The following is a 10,539-nucleotide window of genomic DNA, read 5'->3' as shown; positions in this document are numbered from 1 at the left end:
TGAGGGTGGAGTATATTTTCAGCAATGTCTTATTTGTAGATGAAATATTCCTTTAAGATGCACACATGCTTTTGTATTTATGATGTATTTCCAGTTCCTGGACTTCCGCTGTGGCCGCTGTGCTGTAGTGTCCAGCTCCGGGCAGATGGGGCGGTGGACGGGGTCAGGAGATCGACCGACACGACTGTGTGATCCGGATGAACGTGGCACCCACCGTCGGCTTCGAGGCTGATGTGGGGAACAGGACCAGTCTGCGTGTGGTCTCTCACACCAGCGTCCCACACCTGCTTCGGCAGCAGGAATATTTCTTCGGGGCAGAGGCGGGAACTACATACGTCATCTGGGGCCCTGAGAAAAAACATGAGGCAGGACGGAAAAGGGAAAATCTATAATGCACTAGTGAAGCTGGCCAAGAAGTATCCACGTACAAATATCTACACCGTCACCACAGAAAAGGTTCAGTACTGTGATCGCATCTTTCAAAACGAGACGGGCAAAAACAGGTTACTCTTCCTCTCTTCTATCATCATTATTATGTAGAACAGCAGTTGTGAATGTAGTTAATGGATTGCTTTATCTCTTTGCAGGATGAAATCGGGGGCCTTTCTCAGTACAGGGTTTTTTACCATGATTCTGTCTCTGGAGATGTGTGACAGTATTCTGGTTTATGGAATGATTGACGGATCTTACTGCAGGTGAGTTCAGTTGTTTTAGGTGAATTTGTTAAGAAAATACATTTTTGCATTGCTGTTAATTATGGAGCTGACATTATGTATATCATCTATACAAAAAACAGTTTACAGAATTAAAGGTCTGTAGAATTTTACACTTGTATTTATATCTCAGTATATTATATAACCAGTAGATTCATATTTTGAAGCGGATATTACTTTTATTGTGTTATCACACAATATAATATAATTTTATACATTTGTATATTTATGATTCACATGTCAAAGAATGAATGTATAATTTCAGTATATATATATATATATATATATATATATATATATATATATATGTATATGTGTGTGTGTGTGTGTGTGTGTGTATATTCACAATTACTTGAAATTAATATAATAAATAAATTAATATAATTATTAATTATGTGTAATTTGTCACATTTATAGAAAATACTAAAATATAGAATATATTTATAGATAATCTATACATGTTTAAGTTTATAATTAATAAATAATTTACATCATTTATACTTTATACTCTATCGCAAACTTTATAATATGTACAAAAATTATTTACAGAATGAATGGATGGTTGGATTTTTCATACCTTGTTTATGTTTACACTTATTTATAGCTTTATATATATGTAATCAACAGATTCATTCTTTAAAATGAATATATATTTTTTTTAAATAACTATATTAATATGTTTTTCTGAGCAAAAAATTTAAATGATACATTTTCCCTGATTTACAGAAGAGATCCACTAAAATGTCATTCAAAAATCACTTTATGACACATTAAAAACTAATTACTTTCACTCCGAATACTAATTAGTTATAATTAGTCTAAATGTTTTAAATTCGCCAAGATTTCTATCCTAGATTTCGCACTTTTGTCAGAAATAATTATTACTCCTTTAAAACACATTCAAATTTAAAATGCTCCCTTATTATTTTATATATTTGAATATGTAAACGTCAGAATAAGCATGTTCTTAACATCTTTACATACATTTTGTAAATATATAAAATATTGACATTTATTCTCCAAAAACGTATTAAAGTAGACTCTTTACTTACATTTAACGTGTTTCTATTAACACTCTTGTACATCTATTGATGCATCTTTGACCCACAGAGAGAAAGAGAGAGAAGCTGAGTACAAAAACAGGCACAGTTATTTAGAAAATGCATGTTTTGATATGAATTTAACACCCTGGACAAATCAGAAACTCTTAAGCGTTAATGCATTTTTGCAGTTGTCTTTTGCAAAATGACATTTCTTCACTAACCTCTGTTTTGGTTTGATTACAGTAACGCCAACCACTCGTTTGTGCCGTATCACTACTACGAGCCGTCGCGTCTGGATGAGTGCCGCATGTACCGCGCTCACGAACACGCCAAGAGGGGCGGCCATCGCTTCATCACAGAGAAGCGGATCTACAGCCGCTGGGCGTCTCAGGGGAAGCTGCAGCTCGTTTATCCACCCTGGACACCGCAGGAACACGGTTTCAACCAGGTTTGAAGCAGGTCTGGCTTCAGGAAACCTTTTTCCTCGCAATATCAGTTTATGCTTGCATCAAAAAAGCATCGTTGAGTTTGCTGTTTGAATCATGCTGCTTTGCCGTTGTTTATTCAGCACGGTTGATGATTCTGTGTAGGGTTCTCTTCATAACAACCAGCCTTCTGCATTATTGTGTCAGTTTGTTTGTTTGTTAGTCTGATCTCTGGTTTACTAGCACTTTCTATGGTCAACCACTGAAATAATTAACGCTTAAATGACATTACATTGTATTAACGTCACACAATACCTCTTATGTCAAACATAAATATCTGAATCCATGCATTTCCTACACACCGATAACGAGTGAGTTTCTATCCCTCCATAAAAATCATACAAAATCACTAATAATGTATGTCAATGATATTATATAATCTATGATATAAATGCAGTAATCTTATATTACTACATGGGATCACTGCAATTTTTTTTTTTTTTTGCAGTGTTAGATGTGGTAATATTTTATTTGCATTCGTATTATAATTATTAATAAGTAATACTAAAATAGCTATTCATCATTTGGAATGTTTCTGACACTGATGTTTTTATTATTAACACTGTGATTTCCTAATTTTTTATTTTTTTTAGCATGTTTTTAAACATTTCACATTCTCGTCAATAAAATGATGTCCACATTGTTTCAAGAAAGCTCAGCTTACTTATGACCTTTTGCTTTGACCTTTTTATTGTATTATTTTAAGCATTATTTTTAATGATTTGACATCTAACCCAAAAGGGTTCATTTCAATTTTAAATGACTGAAAAGGTACTGTGCTTTTATAATTATATATGTTTATTTTTGTATTTATTCCAAGGTGCAAAATGTTACTGCGGAACCAAACTCTATTATTTTCGATATTTCAATATTGCATGTATCTGTTTGCTTAAGATGGCTTTTGGTGCTTGTCTTAGCAGTGTTTATTTCATATATTAACCCAAGAGAAACTAACTGTATTTGAAAATGAATATATAATGAGGTCATATTATGAATTAATATCACTAGATGATATTCAATTTAATGTGTATTTTGTTTGACATTACATTGTGTCTTATTTTCAACTACATACTGACTGATTTTTTTTTAACTTTAGATTCACATGTAAGAGATCCTTACACACATAATTTGGTGAAGATTACTGTGTATTCCTGTGGTGATGGTTTGACCTGTGGTGACTCAAGTTTAGGCCTTTTTTGCTCTGTATTTGAAATTTACGTGGCCAGTTAATAAACTAAGCATTACTGTAATTTAATGTGTCTGTGGTTTGTATTGCCTTATTTATTTAGACTTTTTTGTTCATGCATATATACAGAAAGCAAACAGTAATCCTGCATAATATTATTACAATATAAAATAATGGTTTCTATTTTAATATCCTTTAAAAAAATATTTTTTTTTCTTTGATGCAAAGCTGAGTAAATTACTATTAATTAATGCCACAAATTAATAATGATCATGAATGAAATTGTTGTAATATGCTCAAATTGTTATTTAGATCATCAATGTTTGCAAATATTTTTTTTTTTTTTTTTTTTTCAAATAAATACATTTTGATGAGCAGAATAAAAGGTTAAAATCCCATAAATTTTGAACGGTTTATATATATATATAATATATATATTATATATATATTATATAATATATATATATATATATATATATATGTTGTAAAATACATTTTGGCTATTTAAAATAACTATTTTCTATTTGAATATATAGTCAAATTATAATGTATTCCCGTGATCAGCCATCATTACTTCAGTCTTCAGTGCAGCAGCTTGATCCTTCCAAACACCGCCCACCGCGTGTGGGAGTGTTCTGATTGGTCGATTCAGTTCTGGCTTCTCTTGCGTCATCAGTGTAAACGCGGCTTGGGCGCATGCGCAGTTTGCGCACGACGCTCCTCCGACGGAAGGCTTGATGATGGTGATGATGATGTTTATGATGGTGATAATGCTGGCAGATTCAGAAACTTCCAGAATCAAGCCTGACGCTTCGGTAAGAATCATCGTGATTGTGTCAATTATAATAATAATCAATAATAGTGGTCATTATGTACACAGACGTGTTTATTTCTGGTATATATTTTTATTTAAAGAGGCACTGGAGGTATGATTTATGACAGATTTCAATATATTTAACACATTTGATTAAATTCATGATTTAAATTTTTTAAAGATGGTCTCCATGTCAGATTGAATATTAAATAATTTTATGGTGTGATTGTCTGCCGTTTGAATGAACCGGCTATTTTTTTATTTGCATGTGGTTCATATTTTATCAATAATGGCTTGTGTAAATGTCACACCTTGGCAAATGGGTTCTGACAATATTTTTGCATTTTATTTCGGAATATAAGTTTGAATTGAACTGATATATGATGTTACACACAGGCTCGGTCTTACAGGTGTGAGTGATTTTCTCTTTCTGTAGACATGAGCACTGAAACCTGACAGAAGGACAGCAGGAGAATGAGACTGCGGAGTGTAGATAAAGTGAGTAAAAAAAACATAAATAAATTTAAAACTAATTTTTATACATCATTTTTAAAAAATGTACACTACTGGTCAAATGTTCTGATTAATTAGCTTTTAAATGCATTTGAAATAAGTCTCTTTAAAAAACTTAATCACAGGAATACATTTTATTTTAAATAGAAAACAATTATTTTAAATTAATAATAATATTAAAAAATAAATAAATTAATTAATTTTATAATTTCTATATATATATATATATATATATATATATATATATATATATTTTTTTTTTTTTTTTTTCCAAACTTGTATAATAGATTGATCTTCCACTGTATTTATATGCATTGTTTTTTCACCATTTACATTTTTAAAATACATTAAAATTAGCATTTACCTTAAAATGTACATTTGTTTATAATCAAAACGAGATGCATTAATTATGCCATAAATCTTTAGAGAAAATTAAATATTTCATGGACTGATAAATCACTGTTTGTATTTCAGAGGTTTGTTCATTCAGTGATGGAAAGGCATGTTGCTAATTGTGTGTGGTTCTCAGCAATCAATAATCAATATTAAATACTGCCGCTATTTTTGGAGTTTTGAGAACATTCAATTATTTTCTGAATTGACTCTCAGCTCCTCTGTGCTTCCTCAGCATTGGCAGCGCGGGCAGCGGATGGTGATTTATGGGACGGTCTTCCTCATCATGACCCTCCTCATCCTCTACAGCTCCAGCAGCTCGGCTGATCTTTACACCACCTTCGAAGTCAACCAGTTTCACTTCACCATCAAACACACCAACCTCAAGAAATGGGCCGGGAACGAGGGTTACGTTCCTGTTTACGGGAACAAGGTGATGCCAACATTTTTACAAATAATATTTATAACCCATCCACTAAATAATAAAAAAGCCCAAATATGTACATTTTTTCATGGGCTAAATCTGGCCGAAATATATGCAGTATACACAATTTAAGAAAATTATTTCTTGTAAACCTTCAAAGCACACACACACACATATATATGTGCATATGTATGTACTGTATGTGTGTGTTGTATAATATAGATTTACTTTGAACATATTTTTTAAAAAGTCCAAAACAAAGTGAAGAAATTAAGTAAACTTAAAAATATAGTTGACGTATTAATTAATTAATATTTTAATACTATTATCATAAAATATTTTAATAAAAAAATGTACAAATTATTATTATTTTAATATATAAATATATTTCAACATCTATATTAGCTATATATATATATATAGCTGTATTTATAATACTTTTTTGTATTTTTTAAAATATATTTACAAATATTTCTGAAATCTATATTATTTGCTGCATGGAAAAATGCATTAGAATTCTTTATAAAATAAAAAGATGGATCATGTAAGTTTTTATAAATTATTATTTATTTGAATATATAAATATATTTAAAATCTATATTAACAATACATGTTTTGTAAATTTTTTGTATATTTTTTAAAAATAGTAAAAAAATACAGTATCCCTAGAATTCTTAATAAAAATAAATGATTGCTCATATAAAGTTTTACAAATCATTTAATAATTAATTAACTATATATTTTTTCTTACATCAATATAAGCAATACATTTAGAATTTTTTGGTTTATTTTGCTTTATTTCCACAATATATATGACTACATGTATGACTTGCTGTAAGGAATGAAATGCATGCTGCTGGATTGCTGTCTCAGAGCATGAAGCTGCACTGCCATCAGTGTGCGTTAGTGACCAGCTCCAGTCACATGTTGGGGACTCACGCCGGAGACGAGATCGACCGCACAGAGTGTGTCATCCGCAATGAACGACGCGCCAACCTCTGGCTACGAATCAGACGTGGGGAACCGGACCAGCGTGCGCGTCGTGGCTCATTCCAGCGTGTTCCGGGTGGTTCGCAAACCCACAGACTTCCTGAATCGCTCAGAGAGCCCTGCCATCATATTCTGGGGTCCGTCGACAAGGATCGGCTGCGAGGCGAAGGGAACGCTGTACAGACTGATCCAGAGAGTCAGTATGACCTACAGTAACCTGTCCTTCTTCCTCATCTCACCTGGCAAAATGCAGAAGTTTGACTCGCTCTTTCAGAAAGAGACCGGCCGAGACAGGTAAACACGTCAGTTTTAACATCTTTATTTATTTTCATTTGCTTCATGTTTTACATTCACATTTAGCAGATGCTTATATTATTTTATTGTTTTAATGTTTCTAAAACGGTTGAAAGCCAGGTGAAATATGGCCAAAGATATCAGCAGAATATTTTTCTGTATCATTCAATATCATAGTTTTCAGTTTAATATTCAGATGCATTCCACATTGTTAGATCTCAAAGATTAATGCACATGTAATTTGTTTATTTACAGGGAAGCTACCTTTTAATTTAGGGTGCCATGAAATTGCATGTATTTTTTCCCAATTTTTTTTTATTTAATTCAAAGTTATCATCAACAATAGTGTCTAATGAAATTAATTTATAAAACTTGAACAGTTGAATTGATCTTTTCAAATGTGATCAAATGATAATTACAATTAATTTAAGACATTAACTAAGAGTTGTAGTTTAGTACCATTGATATACTATCATGGTTTTGGTTAATATTTTAAATTAGATAAAAAAAATTAAAGTCTTAGTAATTTTCTGCTGTCATTTCTATTATTTTTAAACAGCTTTATAATTTTTTATTGTTTTAATTTTTAGTTTGTTTATTATTGTTGTAGTAACAATAATAAATGTTACCTTGTAAGTAATAAATAGAAATATTTTATGTAATATATATATTTATAGTGTATACTGCATATATATTATATATTGATTCATCACTCAGCCCTAATTTGTTCTTTTTCGTATTGTAATATAATTATATATATATATATATATATATATATATATATATATATATATATATATATATATATATATATATGAAGAAATAAAGTAAACATAAATATATAATTGAATATAATTATTCATATTAATAAATTAATAATTACAATATTTAATATAAAAATAAAAAATATTAAAATATTATAATATAGTTGTAATTCTAATAAAAATATTATATATATATATATATATATATATATATATATATATATATATATATATATAAATAGATTTCAACATCTGAAATGAGTTTGTCCTTTATTGTATTGTTTGAACAGTTGCTATATTTTTCAGTGTTTGTTCATGTTTCACAGAAAAAGGTCTCAGTCCTGGTTAAGCACCGGCTGGTTTACCATGGTGATTGCTATTGAGATGTGTGACAACATAAAGGTTTATGGGATGGTGCCACCAAACCATTGTGGGTAAGATGAAATAGTATTACCTGGAAAAGTGCAGTTTGACTCTAATGTTGATTGGGCAACAGTAAGTTTCATCATTGAATCAATATAATCCCTGAAATGTAGTTTCCTGAATTGTGTTTCCTGTAGGAAGCGTCCTCAGCCCAAACGGTTGCCCTATCACTATTACAAGCCCAGAGGTCCAGACGAGTGTGTGACGTACCTCCAGAACGAGAGGGGGCGCCGTGGAGCACACCACCGCTTCATCACTGAGAAACAGGTGTTTGCACGCTGGGCCAAGCAGTACAACATCAGCTACAGACACCCGGCCTGGTGAGAAACTGTCCTGCTGAGCCAGAGCCAACATGGCGGCTGTCTTTAACAACGTTTGAGGCCAAGACCAAGCCAATCTTAGTTTAATGAACAGATGGTGGAACGCTTATCGTCTGAAGCATGCCGTAAAGTTTTCTCTTACAGTGTTTTTCACGTCTTGTCAACACATCTGAGCGTTACTCGTGTGAAACTACTAGAAACAGAATCAAACTACTTTACAAGATTAAGAGTATGTTTTATCATGTAAATAAGAACTATGAAAAAAAGAATTATTTTTACAAGTTTATATGGTTTTAAAATGCCCTATAAAAGACAATATTACAATTAACTATTTAAAAAAACACACCTTTTTTTTAATGGCCAGGTGAATGGTCATCATTTTCAGATAAACTGCACATTTTGTTCTGCTTTATGGAGAGCTATTTATGCCTTTATACCATTATCAGGAAGTCATATGAAATCTGACTAAATGTCAGTCAGTTCTAGAACATCCCAGAACTCCATATAATTGGTTCTAGAGCTTTGCTGAAAAATCCACTACAAGAACATGCCCGGGTCATTTTTCCTTACAAAATTAAAGAAAACCAGGCTTATATAGGACAATTAATATGTTAATATGTTGACAAAAACACTCAACAAATTAATTAAAACTTCAACTATAATTAGAACGAAAAGGGAACATTTAAAAATAAAAGCTAATTTAAATATTAACTAATAAATTATTGGAATAAATCTTAAAGATAAAATAATTAAAAATGACTAAAACTGGAAAACCTAATAAATACAATTTGACAAACACAAATACATTTTTTTAATACAAACTGAAAACAATATCGTGCTGGACCTAAAACAGGCTTCATTTAAAATATTCGTCTTTCTCTTCATTTGTTCATGACCCGAACATATCATATAACCTAAGAAGTAAACAAAATGCATTCTATTCATAATCAATCACAAACAGACTGTGTCGCTGTGTGTCAGTGGTGTCTTGAGGCCCTTCAGTTTATCATGACCTTTTTACCATGTATTAGCAGTATTTCATTAGACTGCTGTAAATGCTGTGCACTCACTGGAGGACTGTGCTTTCATTGGACAACTCAAGTTGTTGCTGGTAACAGTTAGTGCTCGTCTGAGTAACTTCTGTGCTGCTTTGAATGTCTTGCCTTCACTCAAAACCCAGAAATAACAGCTGCTCAATAACACAACCACTCCGAATGATTTGCATTAAAGGAACAGTAAAAAAATGAACATTTGTTGATAATGTGCTCACCTTCAGGTCGTCCAAGATGAGTTTGTTTCTTCATCAGATTTAGAGAAATGTAGCATTGCATCACTGTCTCACCAGTGGACGGTCTGCAGTGAATGGGTGCCGTCAGAATGAGAGTCCAAACAGCTGACAAAAACATTTTTATTTTTGAATGAACTACTCCTCTAAGTACTTCTCTAATCGTCAAAAATCAACAAGCATGAGACGAACATATTGAATGAAACATTTCGTTGTAAACATTCCAAATATTAAATATTTAATTTTCAAGTCCTGCTCAATTATCACCCATAATGTTAAAACCTTCAGAATTTTTTTTTTCTTCATCCATTCATTTGGTTATTTAAAATTAACCATCTGCCCGAGCGCAAGAGCAGAGGGATTGTGGGTAATAACCATCTGGGGCATTTGTATTAAGATGCTTTCATTCTGGAAGGGTTGCAGGCCAAAATCAGAATGTATTATTATGAGAATGATGATTATAACTTGACTGTATGATCTGATTGTTTTGCTCGTTTTCTCATTATGAATGTTCTGTACATGCCTGTCTTAGAAAATAAACGTATACATTTGAAAACAGACTTGTTTCATGATTTTGGACTGTTATTATTATAGTAAAATATAGATGTACATTATGTAAAGTGTACATCATAGTAGTACTTGTTGCCAGGGGCGGATCTAGAAAAATATTGATGGGTCGGCGAGAAGGGGGCAGGATTTTTTGAGGGGTGGCAACTAATGGCATTCATATATTTACTGAATTTAGTCACAGTTATCACAGTTTGATGATAAATATATGTGCACACTACAAAAGGACACAGGCTGCCATTTACAAACTTAATCTCATGCAATCAATGTCTTGCATTTGAAACAGTTCATATAAGGAATAAGTGACCATACCCCATAAGCTCCT

General features: G+C 31.7%; 2 pseudogenes; both read left to right on the top strand.

Annotated features, from left to right (window-relative positions):
• The first annotated feature begins 25 nt into the window (after window positions 1-25).
• On the top strand, window positions 26-2,699 carry LOC113077460 (alpha-N-acetyl-neuraminyl-2,3-beta-galactosyl-1,3-N-acetyl-galactosaminide alpha-2,6-sialyltransferase-like; annotated as a pseudogene).
• A 1,531-nt stretch (window positions 2,700-4,230) lies between these two features.
• On the top strand, window positions 4,231-10,193 carry LOC113077459 (alpha-N-acetylgalactosaminide alpha-2,6-sialyltransferase 6-like; annotated as a pseudogene).
• Window positions 10,194-10,539: the final 346 nt, after the last annotated feature.

The sequence above is a fragment of the Carassius auratus genome, unplaced genomic scaffold (assembly GCF_003368295.1).
Source record: "Carassius auratus strain Wakin unplaced genomic scaffold, ASM336829v1 scaf_tig00022634, whole genome shotgun sequence".
In the NCBI taxonomy this organism is placed as follows: domain Eukaryota; kingdom Metazoa; phylum Chordata; class Actinopteri; order Cypriniformes; family Cyprinidae; genus Carassius; species Carassius auratus.
Note: the sequence above shows the minus strand (reverse complement) of the source record. Positions and strands in the feature narration are given on the sequence as shown.